The 25,598-nt window shown below is 47.7% G+C and overlaps 1 protein-coding gene and 1 long non-coding RNA gene across 10 annotated transcripts in view; both read left to right on the top strand.

The window, feature by feature from the left end:
• Positions 1 to 25,598, top strand: part of LOC124046819 (dynactin subunit 1-like) — an 808,447-nt gene that overhangs the window by 546,380 nt on the left and 236,469 nt on the right. The window lies entirely within an intron of this gene.
• LOC124046831 lies at positions 1 to 25,598 on the top strand. Its single transcript, XR_006841074.1, has 3 exons — positions 1 to 154; positions 24,021 to 24,156; positions 25,250 to 25,598. It is a non-coding gene; the product is annotated as an uncharacterized LOC124046831 (long non-coding RNA).

A 25,598-nucleotide genomic window follows, 5' to 3' on the forward strand; every position in this document is an offset into this window, starting at 1 on the left:
AACAGCAGGAGGAACAGTAGGAGGAGGAGGAGGAGGAGGAGGAGGAGGAGGAGGAGGATAGAGTTCATTTCCAACACTTCTCTGGGAATTTAAATCGTCCCAAATTCGAGAGATTTGAAATTGACTGACTTTTGGATCGGGGCCCTGATCACAGGTAAGGAGAGAAACGAGTGGTTTTTGAAATGATAGCTACTTATTAACGCTTTCGTCGGATTCGCTTACTATGAAAGAGACATGTTTTGACTGGGGTTCAGTGCTCGTAACGCTAGCTATCTATCCAGCCAATGCTAACTAGGTAACTAGCTAGCTGTGGTATTTAATGAGCCGAATGAGCTACACGCTAACGCAGACGGGTGAGTTATACTATTAACTAGCAGTCGGTCGAACTATATATTTAATGTCGCTTTTACCAAACTAATAAGGCCAATTTAACGTCCTGTGGAAAAGTGTAATAACGACTCTAGAAGCTAGCTAGCTAACGTCGGCTAGCTAGTTAACGTTTACCTGGCTAGCTAGTTAACGTTTACCTGGCTAGCTAGTTAACGTTTAGCTAGTTAACGTTTACCTGGCTAGCTAGTTAACGTTTACCTGGCTAGCTAGTTAACGTTTACCTGGCTAGCTAGTTAACGTTTAGCTAGTTAACGTTTACCTGGCTAGCTAGTTAACGTTTACCTGGCTAGCTAGTTAACGTTTAACTAGTTAACGTTTACCTGGCTAGCTAGTTAACGTTTAGCTAGTTAACGTTTACCTGGCTAGCTAGTTAACGATTACCTGGCTAGCTAGTTAACGTTTACCTGGCTAGCTAGTTAACGCTTACCTGGCTAACTAGTTAACGCTTACCTGGCTAGCTAGTTAACGTCGGCTAGCTAGTTAACGTTTACCTGGCTAGCTAGTTAACGTTTACCTGGCTAGCTAGTTAACGTCGGCTAGCTAGTTAACATTTACCTGGCTAACTAGTTAACGTTTACCTGGCTAACTAGTTAACGTTTACCTGGCTAACTAGTTAAAGTTTACCTGGCTAACTAGTTAACGTTTAACTAGTTAACGCTTACCTGGCTAGCTAGTTAACGTCGGCTAGCTAGTTAACGTTTAACTAGTTAACGTTTACCTGGCTAACTAGTTAACATTTACCTGGCTAACTAGTTAACGTTTAACTAGCTGTACGGCTCGGTTCTAACCGACGTTATTCTAACGACCTCGTTAGAAAAGAAACTTAACTAGTTATCTGTCTACTGTCCCGAGTAACTAGCTAGTTAAGTGATGTTTTATACACAAACGTTTAGCTATCACTTGATGTTTTGAGGTAGTTTTAAAGAAAGAAAGAAAGTGAAATGTATAAAATAATATGGCCTCAAACCTTTTTTAACAACCGTAGAGATATTGTTAGTTCCCAACGGAGTCTTGAATAAACATTCATTAATAACTAGGTAACTCTTGTTCTCAATTAGATCATTAACTCTACCTAAAGTAAGTTATTTAACCTGTGTCAGTCTAACAGGGTTGAAGTATTTTTATTATTATTTTCTTCACGGTAATGGTTGTTGGTGTTCTGCTTTTTAGTTGTTTTCAAATATGGACCTCCTTATTTAGAGACTTTAACTGACAATGTAGGTAGGAGTGTTTTCAAGTAGAGTCACCTGAATGGGTAGTTCAGCATGTAGAGTCTGGGACCAGACATTGGTGTTCTCAAAATGCCATAGATTAAGTGTTTGACAGCAACAACAAAAAAAGTGGATTATAAGCATAATGGATGGTGCTAACCTGTAATAAGACCTGCGACTGGTCAACCTGTATGGTACCTGACATTAAGACCTGCGACTGGTCAACCTGTATGGTACCTGACATTAAGACCTACGACTGGTCAACCTGTATGGTACCTGACAATAAGACCTGCGACTGGTCAACCTGTATGGTACCTGACAATAAGACCTGCGACTGGTCAACCTGTATGGTACCTGACATTAAGACCTGCGACTGGTCAACCTGTATGGTACCTGACATTAAGACCTGCGACTGGTCAACCTGTATGGTACCTGACATTAAGACCTGTATGGTACCTGACTGGTCAACCTGTATGGTACCTGACATTAAGACCTGCGACTGGTCAACCTGTATGGTACCTGACATTAAGACCTGCGACTGGTCAACCTGTATGGTACCTGACATTAAGACCTGCGACTGGTCAACCTGTATGGTACCTGACATTAAGACCTGCGACTGGTCAACCTGTATGGTACCTGACATTAAGACCTGCGACTGGTCAACCTGTATGGTACCTGACATTAAGACCTGCGACTGGTCAACCTGTATGGTACCTGACATTAAGACCTGCGACTGGTCAACCTGTATGGTACCTGACAATAAGACCTGCGACTGGTCCAACCTGTATGGTACCTGACATTAAGACCTGCGACTGGTCAACCTGTATGTACCTGATAATAAGCTATTAAGACCTGCGACTGGTCAACCTGTATGGTACCTGACATTAAGACCTGCGACTGGTCAACCTGTATGGTACCTGACATTAAGACCTGCGACTGGTCAACCTGTATGGTACCTGACATTAAGACCTGCGACTGGTCAACCTGTATGGTACCTGCTCACAGATCACTGCACCTGTACGTAGCTCATCTGTAAATAGGCCATCCAACTACCTCATCCCCATACTGTTATTTATTTAATTTATTTCGCTCATTTGCACCCCAGTATCTCTACTTGCACACTAATCTTCTGCACATCTACCATTCCAGTGTTTAATTGCTATATTGTAATTATCTTGCCACTATGGCCTATTTATTGCCTTATACCTCCCTTATCCTACCTCATTTGCACACATTGTATATAGTCAATAATACAATAGAAAAAGTCTGTTTGTTTATTCCATGTGTTACTTTGTTGTTGTTTGTAGCACTGCTTTGCTTTATCTTGGCCAGGTCGCAGTTGTAAATGAGAACTTGTTCTCAACTTGCCTACCCGGTTAAATAAAATAAAAACTGATAGTAAGTTCTTAAGACCTGCGACTAGCCGCTGCCCCACGGAGATTTGATGAATATTGAGAAAAAAACAAATATATGAATCTCAATCGCTGCTTTTCCTTGCTGACCTGCAGAGGTCACTAATGAACATAGTGTTAAAAGCTCAGTGTTAAAAGCTCAGAGTAATTAATCGTTTTTCAGCACAATGTGGTGAATGCCCCAGAGGCTTCAGAAAGCCTCGGTTTCCCATCACTAACAGTGTCAGAGTTGATTTTCCAACACCCGGCTAGCTGACATACACTTGTCTCGATGCCAAGTAGAGGTGGCCGGGTGTGCACAATATGGTCTTGCCTGCAACTCGCGTCCTCTGGGCAAGACCAGGGAAGAACTGCCCAGGGAAGAACCCATCCCCTCTTCTATTGGCTCCTAGCCGATAGGAGAACTAACATGCTGACTACACCGCTCGCGTGCACTGCAGAATAAAGTTAGACATGCATGTTATTCAATTATTGCACCTACACTGCTCGCGAGCGTCTGCGTTGCCAAGGGCTAAAATAGAAGTCAGTTCTATTTCTGAAACAGATCACGCTGCAAGTCCTGCCTCTCCCATCTCCTCATTGGTTTATAGAAGCAGATACCCACGTGCCGTCTCCTCATTGGTTATACCCATGGGCGTGACTGAAAGACGAACGGAGGTCAGTGGTGGTTATACAACTTTATGAAAATCACCATATAAATCCAGAGAAGAAGAAGCCTGGAAGGTGGAGAGATGACTAGAAACGATTTGGTTGACCATTTTTATGTGTGGATTAATTGTCAGAGTAGAGGAGTAGAGTGCATTTCAGGTAAAAGAACAACTCTACGTTTATATCCCAGGACAAATTAGCTAGCAACTGCAAGATAGCTGAATAGGACAAATTAGCTAGCAACTGCAAGCTAGCTGAATAGGACAAATTAGCTAGTGACTGCAAGCTAGCTGAATAGGACAAATTAGCTAGCGACTGCAAGCTAGCTGAATAGGACAAATTAGCTAACGACTGCAAGCTAGCTGAATAGGACAAATTAGCTAGCGACTGCAAGCTAGCTGAATAGGACAAATTAGCTAGCGACTGCAAGCTAGCTGAATAGGACAAATTAGCTAGCGACTGCAAGCTAGCTGAATAGGACAAATTAGCTACAAGCTAGCTGAATAGGACAAATTAGCTAGCGACTGCAAGCTAGCTGAATAGGACAAATTAGCTAGCGACTGCAAGCTAGCTGAATAGGACAAATTAGCTAGCAACTGCAAGCTAAATTCCCATAAATGTTTAATACTTTTCGACCTCAACCCCAAATGAATATAATTAGTTCAGAGTTTGTTTTGATATTTGAACCTGTGTGTCTTGATCGCGTTTGGTGTGGGGGGGACAAAATCAGTTTGCGCACGATTGCGGGTGGCCTGGTTTGGGTACGGTGTAGCGGGTTAGGAGAACCAACGTAGTGGGTTAGGAGAATGACATTTAAGGTGAGGAAAAGGGTTAAGCTTAGCTAAAATCCGACAAGGAAGTAGTCAAGAGAAGAGGTGGTAGGGTTTCCCTGGACTCTTCTTCACTGGTTTCGGACAGGATGTGGGTCACAGTCAGACTCTTCTCGGCGGGCAGGGAGTGAAACTCAACACTTGGCCGACATGTGTAACATCCCATTTTAGTCATCGTCAGATCGTGTGTCACGATCCCAACTGCCCCTGTTCTGTTGACGCTTCAAATCCGTCCTCGTTGAGATTCTCAGTGTTATTCATGGCAAATACAATAGCGAGGAATGTGATCGGACTGACACACACAGCCACTTATCCACCTCCTGACTCCCTTTCCTCCTTTCTGGAAACATTTCCCACAGAGATTAGGTTATGGGACGGTGTCTGACTAACTGTCGACAATTCACCATGGAGTCTTTCTAGAACCCATTATGGCTGTTTCCTATTCTTCAGCTATGAAGTGATTTCAACAATCACTCCCAGCAGATTAATTCAAGGTGATTTTTCTGTGAATGCAGTTTGATTGCCCACTAGTAAAACTAACATGGGCTGTTGATTGGTTTGTGTGTTTCCATTAGGGGAAGGAAATGACCAAAACAAATGTGTTGTCATTAGTATCCTCTAACCACATGACTCCTATTGATTGGTTGGTTAGTCTGTTGTCATTAGTATCCTCTAACCACATGACTCCTATTGATTGATTGGTTAGTCTGTTGTCATTAGTATCCTCTAACCACATGACTCCTATTGATTGGTTGGTTAGTCTGTTGTCATTAGTATCCTCTAACCACATGACTCCTATTGATTGATTGGTCTGTCATTAGTATCCTCTAACCACATGACTCCTATTGATTGATTGGTCTGTCATTAGTATCCTCTAACCACATGACTCCTATTGATTGATTGGTCTGTTGTCATTAGTATCCTCTAACCACATGACTCCTATTGATTGATTAGTCTGTTGTCATTAGTATCCTCTAACCACATGACTCCTATTGATTGATTAGTCTGTTGTCATTAGTATCCTCTAACCACATGACTCCTATTGATTGATTAGTCTGTTGTCATTAGTATCCTCTAACCTCATGACTCCTATTGATTGATTGGTCTGTCATTAGTATCATCTTATCACATGACTCCTATTGATTGGTTGGTCTGTCATTAGTATCCTCTAACCACATGACTCTGATTGATTGGTTGGTCTGTCATTAGTATCCTCTAACCACATGACTCCTATTGATTGGTTGGTCTGTCATTAGTATCCTCTAACCTCATGACTCCTATTGATTTTGCTGCTGAAATCATAGTTTGTTGTTGTTGTTGTTGTTGTTGGTTAATATGATGTTCTCGTTAGCAGCAATGAGGCCCTCTGCTCTCTCCTGGCACTCCCTTTTTTGGCTGGGCTTTTTCAGAGCAGTGACAAACTTGATATCACCGTCTTTATGCATGTTTGGAGCTCATATCTTTTCATCCTCCGGAAGATGACGGTGAAAAGGCTTTGTATCAACAAAAAAAAACTTTGCTATGACCGAGGAGGAGCAAGAATGACGGAGGAGCAAGAATGACGGAGGAGCAAGAATGACGGAGGAGCAAGAATGACGGAGGAGCAAGAATGACGGAGGAGCAAGAATGACGGAGGAGCAAGAATGACGGAGGAGCAAGAATGACGGAGGAGCAAGAATGACGGAGGAGGAGCAAGAATGACGGAGGAGGAGCAAGAATGACGGAGGAGGAGCAAGAATGACGGAGGAGGAGCAAGAATGACGGAGGAGGAGCAAGAATGACGGAGGAGGAGCAAGAATGACGGAGGAGGAGCAAGAATGACGGAGCCAGAATGACGGAGGAGCCAGAATGACGGAGGAGCCAGAATGACGGAGGAGCCAGAATGACGGAGGAGCAAGAATGACGGAGGAGCAAGAATGACGGAGGAGCAAGAATGACGGAGCCAGAATGACGGAGCCAGAATGACGGAGCCAGAATGACGGAGCCAGAATGACGGAGGAGCAAGAATGACGGAGGAGCAAGAATGACGGAGGAGCAAGAATGACGGAGGAGCAAGAATGACGGAGGAGCAAGAATGACGGAGGAGGAGCAAGAATGACGGAGGAGGAGCCAGAATGACGGAGGAGGAGCCAGAATGACGGAGCCAGAATGACGGAGCCAGAATGACGGAGCCAGAATGACGGAGCCAGAATGACGGAGCCAGAATGACGGAGCCAGAATGACGGAGGAGGAGCCAGAATGACGGAGGAGGAGCCAGAATGACGGAGGAGGAGCAAGAATGTCGGAGGAGGAGCAAGAATGACGGCCCGGTACTAAGTCTGTGACTGCGTCTCTACTTCGTGAGCTACTTTTAACCAGGCCCTGGTCAAAAGTAGTGCACTAAATAGGGAATAGGGTGCTGGTCTATAGTAGTGTACTAAATAGGAAATAGGGTGCTGGTCTATAGTAGTGTACTAAATAGGGAATAGGGTGCTGGTCTATAGTAGTGTACTAAATAGGGAATAGGGCCCTGGTCAAAAGTTGTGCACTAAATAGGGAATAGGGTGCTGGTCTATAGTAGTGTACTAAATAGGGAATAGGGCCCTGGTCAAAAGTAGTGCACTAAATAGGGAATAGGGTGCTGGTCTATAGTAGTGTACTAAATGGGAAATAGGGTGCTGGTCTATAGTAGTGTACTACATAGGGTGCTGGTCTATAGTAGTGTACTACATAGGGTGCTGGTCTATAGTAGTGTACTGAATAGGGTGCTGGTCTATAGTAGTGTACTGAATAGGGTGCTGGTCTATAGTAGTGTACTGAATAGGGTGCTGGTCTATAGTAGTGTACTGAATAGGGTGCTGGTCTGTAGTAGTGTACTGAATAGGGTGCTGGTCTGTAGTAGTGTACTGAATAGGGTGCTGGTCTGTAGTAGTGTACTGAATAGGGTGCTGGTCTGTAGTAGTGTACTGAATAGGGTGCTGGTCTGTAGTAGTGTACTGAATAGGGTGCTGGTCTGTAGTAGTGTACTGAATAGGGTGCTGGTCTGTAGTAGTGTACTGAATAGGGTGCTGGTCTGTAGTAGTGTACTGAATAGGGTGCTGGTCTGTAGTAGTGTACTGAATAGGGTGCTGGTCTGTAGTAGTGTACTGAATAGGGTGCTGGTCTGTAGTAGTGTACTGAATAGGGTGCTGGTCTGTAGTAGTGTACTGAATAGGGTGCTGGTCTATAGTAGTGTACTGAATGGGGTGCTGGTCTATAGTAGTGTACTGAATGGGGTGCTGGTCTATAGTAGTGTACTGAATAGGGTGCTGGTCTATAGTAGTGTACTGAATAGGGTGCTGGTCTGTAGTAGTGTACTGAATAGGGTGCTGGTCTGTAGTAGTGTACTGAATAGGGTGCTGGTCTGTAGTAGTGTACTGAATAGGGTGCTGGTCTATAGTAGTGTACTGAATGGGGTGCTGGTCTATAGTAGTGTACTGAATGGGGTGCTGGTCTATAGTAGTGTACTGAATGGGGTGCTGGTCTATAGTAGTGTACTGAATAGGGTGCTGGTCTATAGTAGTGTACTGAATAGGGTGCTATTTGGAACTGTCTGTCGTGTAAATTCTAAAGCCCATTTTGAAAGTAAATGTTCCCGCGTTGGTCGGAGACGGCATTCATGTCGACAGACAAGCAGGCTGTGGCTAGCAGGCTGTGGCTAGCAGGCTGTGGCTAGCAGGCTGTGGCTAGCAGGCTGTGGCTAGCACTGTGGCTAGCAGGCTGTGTCTAGCAGGCTGTGGCTAGCACTGTGGCTAGCAGGCTGTGGCTAGCACTGTTGCTAGCACTGTTGCTAGCACTGTGGCTAGCACTGTGGCTAGCAGGCCGGCCGGCTGTACTATGACTGTGCATTCAGAGTTGATGGTTTATTTAATCACTCCAGTCTGATAACCAGGGAGTAGCACAGCAGTGGGATTCATCCTGCTGGTGTTCTGATTGGTTCACTCCCAATCATTCAGTCCATGACCTGGTAAACAGATTCATCCTGCTGGTGTTCTGATTGGTTCACTCCAATCATTCAGTCCATGACCTGGTAAACAGATTCATCCTGCTGGTGTTCTGATTGGTTCACTCCAATCATTCAGTCCATGACCTGGTAAACAGATTCATCCTGCTGGTGTTCTGATTGGTTCACTCCAATCATTCAGTCCATGACCTGGTAAACAGATTCATCCTGCTGGTGTTCTGATTGGTTCACTCCAATCATTCAGTCCATGACCTGGTAAACAGATTCATCCTGCTGGTGTTCTGATTGGTTCACTCCAATCATTCAGTCCATGACCTGGTAAACAGATTCATCCTGCTGGTGTTCTGATTGGTTCACTCCAATCATTCAGTCCATGACCTGGTAAACAGATTCATCCTGCTGGTGTTCTGATTGGTTCACTCCAATCATTCAGTCCATGACCTGGTAAACAGATTCATCCTGCTGGTGTTCTGATTGGTTCACTCCAATCATTCAGTCCATGACCTGGTAAACAGATTCATCCTGCTGGTGTTCTGATTGGTTCACTCCAATCATTCAGTCCATGACCTGGTAAACAGATTCATCCTGCTGGTGTTCTGATTGGTTCACTCCAATCATTCAGTCCATGACCTGGTAAACAGATTCGTCCTGCTGGTGTTCTGATTGGTTCACTCCAATCATTCAGTCCATGACCTGGTAAACAGATTCATCCTGCTGGTGTTCTGATTGGTTCACTCCAATCATTCAGTCCATGACCTGGTAAACAGATTCATCCTGCTGTTCCGCTGTTGTGGGACAAGATTATATTTTTCCATGTAAAATGTTCCATCCTAAAATGAGGAATGTGCGATGGCTTTGATTTCTTGTCAACCAGATGGAGAAGGGTTCGGGAATACATAAAAAAAATACAACATTTGAAGTAGAGACTCCTGATACCAACACTTAGCGAAGGCAGATATAAGGATCCTGAACTAAATTTGAAGTTTTAAGAAACATTGTGCCTTGGCGTTCCGTTACCAACAGCTCACGTATCGTGACACACGACTCGGGCCGGCCGTGTCTGGTCTGTCTCTGTCTGAACAAATTCATGAAATTCACAATGACACTTTTTTTTGTTTTTTTCTCCCCCTTCTTCACCCAGACAATTGACAGGAGCCAAATTGTATTCATTGGCTTTTCAACAACAACAAAAAACGGACAAAAGCCGGCTACTGGAAAACCTTAGTGCTGACTGACCCAGTTTTCAGCACAACTACCCCCATAATGGGTTTTCTGAAATCAAAGAACTAGTTTTGACGTTCTTCAGTTCCCGCTTTACACAGGTGCTGCGCTCATGTGTTACCATGGTGACACACTTATACTTGTCTGTTTTTATGATGAGAATCATCATTCGCACAATTTTAGACTTCTCAAATCAAATATAATCCGTGTGTCATCACTCTGTCTCCAACTGGCTCAATAGACCTCTGAATCACATCATTTGGAAAGGGCTGTCTGTCCTATATTTCTATATTGACTATAATTCAGCTCTCTCCTCTGGGCTGTACTTTCTGGAGGGAGCAGGGCCCTCTGGGCTGTACTGTCTGTAGGGAGCAGGGCCCTCCTCTGGGCTGTACTGTCTGGAGGGAGCTGGGCTGTACTGTCTGGAGGGAGCAGGGCTGCACTGTCTGGAGGGAGCAGGGCCCTCTGCTGGGCTGTACTGTCTGTAGGGAGCAGGGCCCTCCTCTGGGCTGTACTGTCTGGAGGGAGCAGGGCTGCACTGTCTGGAGGGAGCAGGGCCGCTGGGCTGCACTGTCTGGAGGGAGCAGGGCCGCTGGGCTGCACTGTCTGGAGGGAGCAGGGCCCTCCTCTGGGCTGTACTGTCTGGAGGGAGCAGGGCCGCTGGGCTGTACTGTCTGGAGGGAGCAGGGCCCTCCTCTGGGCTGTACTGTCTGGAGGGAGCAGGGCCCTCCACTGGGCTGTACTGTCTGGAGGGAGCAGGGCCCTCCTCTGGGCTGTACTGTCTGGAGGGAGCAGGGCCGCTGGGCTGTACTGTCTGGAGGGAGCAGGGCCCTCCTCTGGGCTGTACTGTCTGGAGGGAGCAGGGCCCTCCACTGGGCTGTACTGTCTGGAGGGAGCAGGGCCCTCCACTGGGCTGTACTGTCTGGAGGGAGCAGGGCCCTCCTCTGGGCTGTACTGTCTGGAGGGAGCAGGGCCGCTGGGCTGTACTGTCTGGAGGGAGCAGGGCCCTCCTCTGGGCTGTACTGTCTGGAGGGAGCAGGGCCGCTGGGCTGCACTGTCTGGAGGGAGCAGGGCCCTCCTCTGGGCTGTACTGTCTGGAGGGAGCAGGGCCGCTGGGCTGCACTGTCTGGAGGGAGCAGGGCCCTCTGCCTTATCAATTCTCTCCAAGCTCCAGGACTGATAGGGAGGAATTACTTGTGTGTGATTCGGTAACATTGTAGTTGGAGGAATGAATTGCAGGCTTGTACTTTACCCTGTGTAGGTCACAGAGGGACAAAGATCGTCCCTGATACCTGACGTGATACCTGTCATAGCTGATACCTGATGTGTGTGTACCTGTCATAGCTGGTGTGTGTACCTGTCATAGCTGGTGTGTGTACCTGTCATAGCTGGTGTGTGTGTACCTATCATAGCTGGTGTGTGTGTACCTGTCATAGCTGGTGTGTGTGTACCTGTCATAGCTGGTGTGTGTGTACCTGTCATAGCTGGTGTGTGTGTACCTGTCATAGCTGGTGTGTGTGTACCTGTCATAGCTGGTGTGTGTGTACCTGTCATAGCTGGTGTGTGTGTACCTGTCATAGGCTAAACAGAACCACCTGTGTGTTGTCTGGTCCTGGTGGTGGCTGGGTTCTGCTGCAGTCACCACCACGAGCCTGCACCTTGCCGTGGCTCTTGTTCCCTGGTAACTGCAGCGGTTGCTGGGTGACTTGGTGATGAGAGCATTTTGACTCAGTGTTCAGAATGATGCCCAGATATATGGAGAGACCTTGGTGTTCTCACACACACACACACACACACACACACACACACACACACACACACACACACACACACACACACACACACACACACACACACACACACACACACACACACACACACACACACACACACACACACACACACACACACACACACACACACACACACACACACCAGTTATGACAGGTACACACACCAGCTATGACAGGTACACACACACACCAGGGTTTCCATTAGGACAATGCGGCACCGGACATTTTGACCGACATGCGACTCCCGTAATGAAGCGGCCAATAAAACCTCCATCCTGGAGCTCTCTCTGTTCAACATGGTGGGAGGGACACCTCCATCCACACCCTGGAGCTCTCTCTGTTCAACATGGTGGGAGGGACACCTCCATCCACACCCTGGAGCTCTCTCTGTTCAACATGGTGGGAGGACACCTCCATCCTGGAGCTCTCTCTGTTCAACATGGTGGGAGGGACACCTCCATCCACACCCTGGAGCTCTCTCTGTTCAACATGGTGGGAGGACACCTCCATCCTGGAGCTCTCTCTGTTCAACATGGTGGGAGGGACACCTCCATCCACACCCTGGAGCTCTCTCTGTTCAACATGGTGGGAGGGACACCTCCATCCTGGAGCTCTCTCTGTTCAACATGGTGGGAGGGACACCTCCATCCTGGAGCTCTCTCTGTTCAACATGATAACATGGTGGGAGGGACACCTCCATCCACACCCTGGAGCTCTCTCTGTTCAACATGGTGGGAGGACACCTCCATCCTGGAGCTCTCTCTGTTCAACATGGTGGGAGGACACCTCCATCCTGGAGCTCTCTCTGTTCAACATGGTGGGAGGGACACCTCCATCCTGGAGCTCTTTCTGTTCAACATGGTGGGAGGGACACCTCCATCCTGGAGCTCTCTCTGTTCAACATGGTGGGAGGGACACCTCCATCCTGAAGCTCTCTCTGTTCAACATGGTGGGAGGGACACCTCCATCCTGGAGCTCTTTCTGTTCAACATGGTGGGGGGGACACCTCCATCCTGGAGCTCTCTCTGTTCAACATGGTGGGAGGGACACCTCTATCCTGGAGCTCTCTCTGTTCAACATGATAACATGGTGGGAGGGACACCTCCATCCACACCCTGGAGCTCTCTCTGTTCAACATGGTGGGAGGACACCTCCATCCTGGAGCTCTCTCTGTTCAACATGGTGGGAGGACACCTCCATCCTGGAGCTCTCTCTGTTCAACATGGTGGGAGGACACCTCCATCCTGAAGCTCTCTCTGTTCAACATGGTGGGAGGACACCTCCATCCTGGAGCTCTCTCTGTTCAACATGGTGGGAGGACACCTCTATCCTGGAGCTCTCTCTGTTCAACATGGTGGGAGGGACACCTCCATCCTGGAGCTCTCTCTGTTCAACATGGTGGGAGGGACACCTCTATCCTGGAGCTCTCTCTGTTCAACATGATAACATGGTGGGAGGGACACCTCCATCCACACCCTGGAGCTCTCTCTGTTCAACATGGTGGGAGGACACCTCCATCCTGGAGCTCTCTCTGTTCAACATGGTGGGAGGGACACCTCCATCCACACCCTGGAGCTCTCTCTGTTCAACATGGTGGGAGGACACCTCCATCCTGGAGCTCTCTCTGTTCAACATGGTGGGAGGGACACCTCCATCCACACCCTGGAGCTCTCTCTGTTCAACATGGTGGGAGGGACACCTCCATCCACACCCTGGAGCTCTCTCTGTTCAACATGGTGGGAGGGACACCTCTATCCTGGAGCTCTCTCTGTTCAACATGGTGGGAGGGACACCTCCATCCTGGAGCTCTCTCTGTTCAACATGGTGGGAGGGACACCTCTATCCTGGAGCTCTCTCTGTTCAACATGATAACATGGTGGGAGGGACACCTCCATCCACACCCTGGAGCTCTCTCTGTTCAACATGGTGGGAGGGACACCTCCATCCTGGAGCTCTCTCTGTTCAACATGGTGGGAGGGACACCTCCATCCTGGAGCTCTCTCTGTTCAACATGGTGGGAGGGACACCTCCATCCACATCCTGGAGCTCTCTCTGTTCAACATGGTGGGAGGGACACCTCCATCCACACCCTGAAGCTCTCTCTGTTCAACATGGTGGGAGGGACACCTCCATCCACACCCTGGAGCTCTCTCTGTTCAACATGGTGGGAGGACACCTCCATCCTGGAGCTCTCTCTGTTCAACATGGTGGGAGGGACACCTCCATCCTGGAGCTCTCTCTGTTCAACATGGTGGGAGGGACACCTCCATCCTGGAGCTCTCTCTGTTCAACATGGTGGGAGGGACACCTCCATCCTGGAGCTCTCTCTGTTCAACATGGTGGGAGGGACACCTCCATCCACACCCTGGAGCTCTCTCTGTTCAACATGGTGGGAGGACACCTCCATCCTGGAGCTCTCTCTGTTCAACATGGTGGGAGGGACAACTCCATCCACATCCTGGAGCTCTCTCTGTTCAACATGGTGGGAGGGACACCTCCATCCACATCCTGAAGCTCTCTCTGGGGCTCTCTTTGTGCAGGAAATGTCCTTTTATCAGCTATTTTTAAAGAGGTGCTGAGGAGACAGGAATTCTGGGCTCAGCATGATTTAGAAATTCTGATTTAGCAATTTCTCTCTCTGGCCCACCATCCTAACAGGCAAGCCAAGTGTGTGTGTGTGAGAGAGAGAGCGAGCCAGGTCACAGGCAGGCTGGAGGTAGCATGACTGTTGTCCCAGCAGGACGTTCCTGTTGTACTCTGTTCTCTTATCACTCCTGCTGCTAAACACACACTCACTCACACTACTTACTGTCATTACTTGTTTCCCCTAGAACAGCCATTCCCAAACTGGGGTATGCCACCTGCCTGGCCCAGTTCCTGGTATATGTCCGTTACGTTTATGGGGGGTCAATTAAGGAAGACATCCTCTTCCGCAAACCACTGGAAACCAGGAGGTGCACTGCAGCATCCACCTAGAGGCTCTTGCTGCCAAGGGAATGACTGACGGCTTGAAATATGTTTTGGACACTACAGTGAAAATTATTAACTTTGTTAACTTCTTGACGCAACCCATATCGTTAGCGGGATAATTTATCAACAACCGCTGAATTGCAGAGCGCACATTCAAATAATATTCATGAAATCACAAGTGCAATATAGCAAAACACAGCTTAGCTTTTTGCTAATCCACCTGTCGTGTCAGATTATGAAAATATGCTTTACAGCGAAAGCAATCCGAGCGTTTGTAAGTTTATCGATAACTAGACAAAACATTATGAACACCTAGCATCAAAGTAGCTTGGTCCCGAAAATCAGAAAATCAATAAAATTAATCGCTTACCTTTTGATCTTCGGATGTTTTCACTCACGAGACTCCCAGTTACACAATAAATGTTCCTTTTGTTCCGTAAAGATTATTTTTATATCCAAAATACCTCCGTTTGTTTGTTGCGTTATGTTCAGAAATCCACAGGAAAGAGCGGTCACGACAACGCAGACAAATTCCAAATAGTTTCCGTAATGTCCACAGAAACATGTCAAACGTTTTTTTATAATCAATCCTCAGGTTGTTTTTAAAATATATAATCGATAATATATCACCCAACAGTCTCTTTTTCAGTAGGAGAGGGAGAGTCGATGGCTGCCCCACTGTGTTACGCAAGCAAAACTCATGCGAACACTCAGCTTTCCACTGACGCAATGTTATCTTTCTCGCTCATTTTTCAAAATAAAAGCCTGAAACTATGTCTGAAGACTGTTGACACCCTGAGGAAGCGATAGGAAAAGGAATCTGGTTGATATCCCTTTAAATGGAGCGAAGGCAGGCTATGGAACATGGAGCTTTCAAAATAGAAGCCACTTCCTGGTTTGATTTTCCTCTTTTTTTTTTTTGCAGGTTTTCACCTGCAATATCAGTTATGTTATACTCAGACAATATTTTGACAGTTTTGGAAATATTTGTGTTTTCTATCCTAATCTGTCAATTATATGCATATTCTAGCATCTGGTCCTGAGAAATAAGCAGTTTACTTTGGGAACGTTATTTTTCCATACATAAAAATAGTGCCCCCTAGCTGAGAGGGGTTAAAGCAAGGCCCCTGAACTCATGTATTTTCTGCACTATGCAATGATACGGGCAGCGACCATGTAACCGTTTACAACATACTGAGGTGCGCTGGTTATCAAGGGGCAAAGTGTTGACACATTTTTTTTTAATCGAGAGAAGAGCTTAAAGTTTTCTTTACTGACCATTTTCACTTCTCTGACCGCTTGGATGATGACGAGTTCCTCACACGACTGGTCTATCTGGGTGATTTGTCTTTTCTAGCCTGAATAATCTGAATCTAGGATTACAGGGACTATATTGAACTATATTCAATGTGCGGGACAAAATTGAGGCTATGATTTAAGAAGTTGGAGCTCTTCTCTGTCTGCATTAACAAGGACAACACACCAGTCTTTGTGTGTGTGTGCAAATGAACTCCAGCTTACCGACAAATGTGATATAGCGTGGATTTGTTATCCCTTTCATGACCTGCCTCCAGTCCACTTACCGATATCTGAACAAGAGAGACTCATCGAAAATTACAACAAGCGGTTCTGTGTAAATTTAATTGAATCAGAAGCCACTGCCAGGGCTGCACTCAGAGTATCCTGCCTTGGCAAATCGCGCCGTTATGATGCCCTTTGCAACCCTGTGCCTAATGTGAGAGTGGTTCTATGGCGGCCCTCACTAGCCTATTACGGCCCTCACTAGCCTATTACGGCCCTCACTAGCCTATTACGGCCCTCACTAGCCTATTACGGCCCTCACTAGCCTATTACGGCCCTCACAAGCTAGCCTATTACGGCCCTCACTAGCCTGAACACTAAATACAGGCACACAAAATGATTTAAGACTGACAACCCTCTCCAATACAACTCAACATTATAGAGTTATTTGCAATCCTTTCAAACACACCCTTCTCATTAACCTGTGGTGAGTTATTCACCATTTTTGATGAACAAATAAGGTTACATTTACATTTACATTTAAGTCATTTAGCAGACGCTCTTATCCAGAGCGACTTACAAATTGTTTTATATGTAAGATGGTTAAATAAAGAGCAAAATTATTGATTTATATTATTATTTGTGCCCTGGTCCTATAAGAGCTCTTTGTCACTTCCCACGAGCCGGGTTGTGACACACAAATAATGGCAAAAATTATATCCAAAAACAACATTGTATATTTTTTATAGTGAAATGAGACACAAAAACAGAACTTGAGCGTGCATAACTATTCACCCCCCCCCCCAAAGTTAATACTGTGTTGAGCCACCTTTTGCAGCAATTAAAGCTGCAAGTCTCTTGGGGTATATCTCTATAAGCTTGGCACATCTAGCCACTGGGGATTTTGTCCATTCTTCAAGGCAAAACTGCTCCAGCTCCTTCATGTTGGATGGGTTCTGCTGGTGTACAGCGATCTTTAATTCATACCACAGATTATCAATTGGATTGAGGTCTCACTCTGCCCTGTGTCCCCTGGAAATTGTAGTTCCCACCTTTACCCTTATCTCACTCTGCCCCGTGTCCCCTGGTAATTGTAGTTCCCACCTTGACCCTTGTCTCACTCTGCCCCGTGTCCCCTGGTAACTGTAGTTCCCACCTTGACCCTTGTCTCACTCTGCCCTGCGCCCCCTGGTAATTGTAGTTCCCACCTTGACCCTTGTCTCACTCTGCCCTGCGCCCCCTGGTAATTGTAGTTCCCACTCTACCCTGCTGTGTGTAGTTAAGCTAGCCCAGGTTTATGTTACACCTCTCTTCCTTTACGTAACCAGCCCCAGCGCTGAGCATGCCTGGAAAATTGGATCACTGCGGTAACGACGTTTCTCATTCTTTCATGCGACTACAGAGCTACCATGTTCCACCTTGACTTCGTGTTCTCTCTCCGCTGTGTGTGACGTCACTGGGCCGTGGGTTACTATGTAGGCGTGATTTGTGGGTTTGATGCTGAATACCGTGTTTTGTGTAAATGGGTTCTAACATACGCTGTAATGTGTTGGTTTGCTGGTTTTGTGTTGCAGTGCAAGACTGCAGCGTGCTGAGTCAGACACACGGACAGAATACTGTAGACGGTGCTAGCAACTAGCCAGGGAGTTCTGCAGAGTTGTTAAATGTTCTCTCTCTCTTCCTCTCCCTGCTCTCTCTTTCCCGCTCTTAATATAATAATAATAATATATAATATATAATATATAATAATATATAATATAATAATATAATATATGCCATTTAGCAGACGCTTTTATCCAAAGCGACTTACAGTCATGTGTGCATACATTCTACGTATGGGTGGTCCCGGGGATCGAACCCACTACCCTGGCGTTACAAGCGCCATGCTCTACCAACTGAGCTACAGAAGGACCCTAGGACCCTTCTGTAGGGTTTAATCAGTTTTACATTCCTGGGAGATTATTGAAATGGTACTGGGCTTGGGTACAGGACATCTGCAGCAGTGCTATAGCTACTCTCTGCTCCCTCTCTCCCTTCCTCCCTCTTTCTCAGTCCTCTTCTCTTTCGTTCCCTCTGATCAGTGAAGTAGTGAAAGTTCATGTCTGTTTGTCAGTCAGTAAGGATGGTATGGTGTGAGAGCAAGATCCAGTACTCTCTCTCTCTCGCGGTGTGTCTCGTGCCCTCTGTCTCGCTCTCTCCACCCCCCCTTCTCTGTCCTGGTGGGAGCCCCAGTCTTAAAGGCCCCTCAGTACTGGGCTTATTAAGAGGAGAGTAGTCCTCATGACTGTAAACACTCTGGGGCTGTGACAGCTCCTGCAGGGCTTGATTTGTGTACTGTACCAGGCTGTGCTGTACACCGCTGTACCAGGCGGTGCTGCCCTGTACACCACTGTACCAGGCGGTGCTGCCCTGTACACCACTGTACCAGGCGGTGCTGCCCTGTACACCACTGTACCAGGCGGTGCTGCCCTGTACACCACTGTACCAGGCGGTGCTGCGCCGTACACCACTGTACCAGGCGGTGCTGCGCCGTACACCACTGTACCAGGCGGTGCTGCCCTGTACACCACTGTACCAGGCGGTGCTGCCCTGTACACCACTGTACCAGGCGGTGCTGCCCTGTACACCACTGTACCAGGCGGTGCTGCCCTGTACACCACTGTACCAGGCGGTGCTGCCCTGTACACCACTGTACCAGGCGGTGCTGCCCTGTACACCACTGTACCAGGCGGTGCTGCCCTGTACACCACTGTACCAGGCGGTGCTGCCCTGTACTTGGCTGTGCTGTACTAGGCTGCAGAGAGAGTCAGCGGGAGGAGGAGCGAGTGAGTGAGAGAAAGTATGCAAGCTGTTACCAGTCAATAACGTGGCCTAGTGGTTGGATAAGACAGGTGGTAACATTACAAGATGTCCAGGGTTCAGAGGTCATGGGTTTGTTGTGGCAGAGAAGCTGTGTTTACTCTTCCTCCCCTCTTCATGGCTTTTTCTGCAGTGACAGGCGCCTGCCTAAGCTCTGCAGTGAGCTGAGACATGATATGACCTAAATAAACAAGTGTGGAGAGGGAGCGCGGGGGAGGGAGGAGCGGGCGGAAAGGAGCGAGGGACCGAGCGGGTGCGAGGGCAGGGCGATCCCAATGCTCTAACCACTAGGCTACCTGCCGAAATTGAGCACAGGTGCATCCTGTTTCCACTGATCATCCTTGAGATGTTTCTACAACTTGATTTACCTGTGGTAAATTAAATTGATTGGACATGATTTGGAAAGGAACACACCTGTCTATATAAGGTCCCACCGTTGACAGTGCATGTCAGACCATGATGTTTTTCAAATTTGCAAAAATGTCTAAAAACATATTTTTGCTTAGTTATTATAGGGTGTTGTGTGTAGATTTAATGAGGGGGTACGATTTAATCAAAAATTTTAAAAGGCTGTAACGTAACAAAATGTGGCAAAAGTCAAGGGGTCTGAAAACTTTCCAAAAGCTCTGTACATAAATTAATTTACTCACATACAAGAACAAACAAAAACAGAAAAAAAACCTGAACATACAGTTTCCTCAACACAAGCCAAGTCACGACATAAACCCTCTAGTGCAGAACCTGACATTAGCTGCTTCCAGAAACCCTGTTAATTAAGAGGGTGGTCACGCGGTTTCAGACAGGTTTTTAACGAATAGCCAAATTCATACTTTAGAAGAACGGTAGAACAAAACGCTAACAGGAAGCACAGGGAAAACATGGCAGGGAAACAGGAAGCACAGGGAAAACATGGCAGGGAAACAGGAAGCACAGGGAAAACATGGCAGGGGAACAGGAAGCACAGGGGAAAACATGGCAGGGAAACAGGAAGCACAGGGGAACAGGAAGCACAGGGAAAACATGGCAGGGAAACAGGAAGCACAGGGGAAACATGACAGGGAAACAGGAAGCACAGGGGAACAGGAAGCACAGGGAAAACATGGCAGGGAAACAGGAAGCACAGGGAAAACATGGCAGGGAAACAGGAAGCACAGGGGAAACATGGCAGGGAAACAGGAAGCACAGGGAAAACATGGCAGGGAAACAGGAAGCACAGGGAAAACATGGCAGGGAAACAGGAAGCACAGGGAAAACATGGCAGGGAAACAGGAAGCACAGGAAAACATGGCAGGGAAACAGGAAGCACAGGGGAAACATGGCAGGGAAACAGGAAGCACAGGAAAACATGGCAGGGAAACAGGAAGCAAAACATGGCAGGGAAACAGGAAGCACAGGGGAACAGGAAGCACAGGGGAAACATGGCAGGGAAACAGGAAGCACAGGGAAAACATGGCAGGGAAACAGGAAGCACAGGGGAACAGGAAGCACAGGGGAAACATGGCAGGGAAACAGGAAGCACAGGGAAAACATGGCAGGGAAACAGGAAGCACAGGGAAAACATGGCAGGGAAACAGGAAGCACAGGGGAAACATGGCAGGGAAACAGGAAGCACAGGGGAAACATGGCAGGGAAACAGGAAGCACAGGGGAAACATGGCAGGGAAACAGGAAGCACAGGGGAAACATGGCAGGGAAACAGGAAGCACAGGGGAAACATGGCAGGGGAACAGGAAGCACAGGGGAAACATGGCAGGGGAACAGGAAGCACAGGGAAAACATGGCAGGGGAACAGGAAGCACAGGGGAACAGGAAGCACAGGGAAAACATGGCAGGGAAACAGGAAGCACAGGGGAAACATGGCAGGGAAACAGGAAGCACAGGGGGCAAAACAGGAAGCACAGGGAAACAGGAAGCACAGGGGAAACATGGCAGGGAAACAGGAAGCACAGGGGAAACATGGCAGGGAAACAGGAAGCACAGGGAAAACATGGCAGGGGAACAGGAAGCACAGGGGAACAGGAAGCACAGGGAAAACATGGCAGGGAAACAGGAAGCACAGGGAAAACATGGCAGGGGAACAGGAAGCACAGGGGAACAGGAAGCACAGGGAAAACATGGCAGGGAAACAGGAAGCACAGGGGAAACATGGCAGGGAAACAGGAAGCACAGGGGAAACATGGCAGGGAAACAGGAAGCACAGGGAAAACATGGCAGGGAAACAGGAAGCACAGGGAAAACATGGCAGGGGAACAGGAAGCACAGGGAAAACATGGCAGGAAACAGGAAGCACAGGGAAAACATGGCAGGGAAAACATGGCAGGGGAACAGGAAGCACAGGGGAACAGGAAGCACAGGGAAAACATGGCAGGGAAACAGGAAGCACAGGGGAAACATGGCAGGGAAACAGGAAGCACAGGGGAACAGGGAGCACAGGGAAAACATGGCAGGGAAACAGGAAGCACAGGGAAAACATGGCAGGGGAACAGGAAGCACAGGGAAACATGGCAGGGGAACAGGAAGCACAGGGAAAACATGGCAGGAAACAGGAAGCACAGGGGAAACATGGCAGGAAAACAGGAAGGGGAACAGGAAACACAGGGGAACAGGAAGCACAGGGAAAACATGGCAGGGAAACAGGAAGCACAGGGAAAACATGGCAGGGAAACAGGAAGCACAGGGGAACAGGAAGCACAGGGAAAACATGGCAGGGAAACAGGAAGCACAGGGGAACAGGAAGCACAGGGAAAACATGGCAGGGGAACAGGAAGCACAGGGAAAACATGGCAGGGAAACAGAATTCATCCAGAGATCTGACTACTGACAGAAAGACATCAGATATCTGATGGCAAACATTTAGTAGTGAATTACATCCAAGAGTAACTTCATCACCTCGTGTGCTGCACAACAGAGACTCTCCAACATATACAGGACTCTATGGGCTCTCCAACATATACAGGACTCTATGGGCTCTCCAACATATACAGGACTCTATGGGCTCTCCAACATATACAGGACTCTATGGGCTCTCCAACAGATACAGAACTCTATGGGCTCTCCTATAGATACAGGACTCTCCTATAGATACAGGACTCTATGGACTCTATAGATGCAGGACTCTATGGGCTCTCCTATAGGGCTCTCCAACAGACTACAGAACTCTATGGGCTCTCCTATAGATACAGGACTCTATGGGCTCTCCTATAGATGCAGGACTCTATGGGCTCTCCTATAGATGCAGGACTCTATGGGCTCTCCTATAGATGCAGGACTCTATGGGCTCTCCTATAGATGCAGGACTCTATGGGCTCTCCTATAGATGCAGGACTCTATGGGCTCTCCTATAGATGCAGGACTCTATGGGCTCTCCTATAGATGCAGGACTCTATGGGCTCTCCTATAGATGCAGGACTCTATGGGCTCTCCTATAGATGCAGGACTCTATGGGCTCTCCTATAGATGCAGGACTCTATGGGCTCTCCTACATATACAGGACTCTATGGGCTCTCCAACATATACAGGACTCTATGGGCTCTCCTATAGATACAGAAATAAATTAAATCAAATTTTATTTATACAGCCCTTCGTACATCAGCTGATATCTCAAAGTGCTGTACAGAAACCCAGCCTAAAACCCCAAACAGCAAGCAATGCAGGTGTAGAAGCACGGTGGCTAGGAAAAACTCTCTAGAAAGGCCAAAACCTAGGAAGAAACCTATAGAGGAACCAGGCTCTGGGGGGTGGCCAGTCCTCTTCTGGCTGTGCTGGGTAGAGAGGAACCAGGCTATGAGGGGTGGCCAGTCCTCTTCTGGCTGTGATGGGTAGAGAGGAACCAGGCTATGAGGGGTGGCCAGTCCTCTTCTGGCTGTGCCGGGTGGAGATTATAAACCTAGAGAGGACCCAGGCTATGAGGGGTGGCCAGTCCTCTTCTGGCTGTGATGGGTAGAGAGGAACCAGGCTATGAGGGGTGGCCAGTCCTAGAGATTATAACAGAACATGTATAGATTGTAAACCGGTTCCTCTGGTAACACTAGTCTACTAAATAAATATAATCTATTTTTTTGCAGCCTATATTCGATTCTGGCATCCCTCTCTATTTCTCATAACTTAAATGTGCCATAAAGAGGAATATGTATCTTGTATAGAACACACAACAAAAGCCAAATGGCTAAATCATTACTGGTTTTGTTTGCAGAGGAAACGTGGACTGTTCCGGCGTCTTCAAAGCCTCCAGGGTTAAATATTTGTTTGTGTTTCATATGTTTTGGGGACGTCACGGCGATGATGACTGCCGCGGAAACACTGGTTCTCTGCAACTTGACTGACTTCCTTCCCCACCGTAGAACACGCCCACAGCGTGGTTAGAGCTGTTGGTGTAATTCTTCCTGTCTTTTATCTAGTGGCATCCTCTCATACACTGCTCTCTCTCTCTTCTCTCGCTCTTGTCTCTTCTCGTGCCCTTTTCCCCCTCTCCCTTCTCGTGCCCTTTTCCCCCTCTCCCTTCTCGTGCCCTTTTCCCCCTCTCCCTCTTCCCCCTCCTCGTGCCCCTTTCCCCCTCTCCCTTCTCGCTCTCTCTTCTCTCGCTCTTGTCTCTTCTCGTGCCCTTTCCACCTCTCCCTCTTCCCCCTCTCCCTTCTCGTGCCCTTTTCCCCCTCTCCCTTCTCGTGCCCTTTTCCCCCTCTCCCTTCTCGTGCCCTTTTCCCCCTCTCCCTTCTCGTGCCCCTTTCCCCCCCTCTCCCTTCCCCCTCTCCCTCTCTCTCTTCTCTCGCTCTTGTCTCTTCTCGTGCCCTCTTCCCCCTCTCCCTCTTCCCCCTCTCCCTTCTCGTGCCCTTTTCCCCCTCTCCCTTCTCCCCTTCCCTTCTCGTGCCCTCTTCCTTCTCATGCCCTCTTCCCTTCTCGTGCCCTCTTCCCCCCCTCTCCCTTCTCGTGCCCTCTTCCCCCTCTCCCTTCTCGTGCCCTCTCCCTTCTTCCCTCTTCCCCCTCTCCCTTCTCGTGCCCTCTTCCCCCCCTCTCCCTTCCCCCTCTCCCCTTCTCGTGCCCTCTTCCCCCTCTCCCTCCCCCTCTTCCCCCTCTCCCTTCTCGTGCCCTCTTCCCCCTCTCCCTTCTCTCCCTCTTCCCCCTCTCCCTCTTCCCCCTCTCCCTTCTCGTGCCCTTTCCCCCCCCTCCATCTCTCTCTCTCTCTCTCAGGAGGTCCAGGATGAATAAGCTACGGCAGAGTTTCCGGCGGAAGAAAGACGTGTACGTTCCTGAGTCCAGCCGACCGCACCAGTGGCAGACGGACGAGGGGTCGGTCCGCAGGGGAAAGTGTAGCTTCGCAGTCAAGGTGACACACAACACAGACACACACCAACACATCAAACACACAACACACACACACAGAGTAGCAGTCAGCAGTGTCTCTGCTCTATCAATCTGTAGCGAACACACCTCCCTGAGAAACACCTGTCAACACTCAGGTCTGTCATTAATCAGACATTGGAACCATGCCTGGTCTGCTGTTGTCTGGCTTACAGACATGATCTTGTTGTTGTTTAAAAATAGATATATTTTAAGGTATTTTATTGAATAGCACCTCCACGGCTATGCCCCACACCCCATGCATGCCAATACCACCGCAACAGCTACAGTACCAGTTCTGTGTCTGATAAGTAGTATGGAGCTGCGGCTTGGAGTATTGTTTCTTCGTCCTATGTTATGTTTTCTCCGTGAATTTGATTGTTTTTGTTGTCCTGTTCAGAGAAATGAGTCATTGGAGTTGTTTAGGTTTACGTCCTAGCCTACATCCTGATATTAACAGGTTCTGACCACTAGATGGTGCTGTTCCGGGTGTTAAGCCTAGCATTCAGCAGGCAACATTTTCACACCCGGCACAAAAAACGCCAGACTTTTTTCCAAATGAACTCCATAATATCGACAGAAACATGGCAAACGTTGTTTAGAATCAATCCTCAAGGTGTTTTTCACATATCTATTCGATGATATATCATTCGTGGAAGTTTGGTTTCTCCTTTGAATCACATGGAAAAATGCATGCAGCTGGAGATTACGCACCAGTTTCGACGGAGGACACCAGGCGGACACCTGGTAAATGTAGTCTCTTATGGTCAATCTTCCAATGATATGCCTACAAATACGTCACAATGCTGCAGACACCTTGGGGAAACGACAGAAAGTGTAGGCTCGTTCCTGGCTCATTCACAGTCATATAAGGAGACATTGGAACACAGGGCATTCATAATCTGGACCATTTCCTGTTTGAAGTTTCATCTTGGTTTCGCCTGTAAGCATTAGTTCTGTGGCACTCACAGACAATATCTTTGCAGTTTTGGAAACGTCAGAGTGTTTTCTTTCCAAAGCTGTCAATTATATGCATAGTCGAGCATCTTTTCGTGACAAAATATCTTGTTTTAAAACAGGAACGTTTTTCATCCAAAAATGAAATACTGCCCCCAGAGGTTCAAGAGGTTAATGGGATACTTCACACATTGGTTTCATTACCCTGTCAGCAGTTACTGGACAAGGTATGACAGCAATCCATGCATTGGTTTTATTGTCCACTGTTTCAATTGGTTACTTTTTATTATTTGTGGCACAAATCCAATGCATGTCATTGGTATCTTATATTAGCATCACAAGTCAATCAGCCTGACCTATCTAACAATGGATCATATGACTCAGTGGAGTGTGTGTTTAACTGGAGTGGAGTGGTGTGTGTTTAACTGGAGTGGAGTGGTGTGTGTTTAACTGGACTGGAGTGGTGTGTGT

Source organism: Oncorhynchus gorbuscha, linkage group LG10 (genome assembly GCF_021184085.1).
Source record: "Oncorhynchus gorbuscha isolate QuinsamMale2020 ecotype Even-year linkage group LG10, OgorEven_v1.0, whole genome shotgun sequence".
Lineage (NCBI taxonomy): Eukaryota > Metazoa > Chordata > Actinopteri > Salmoniformes > Salmonidae > Oncorhynchus > Oncorhynchus gorbuscha.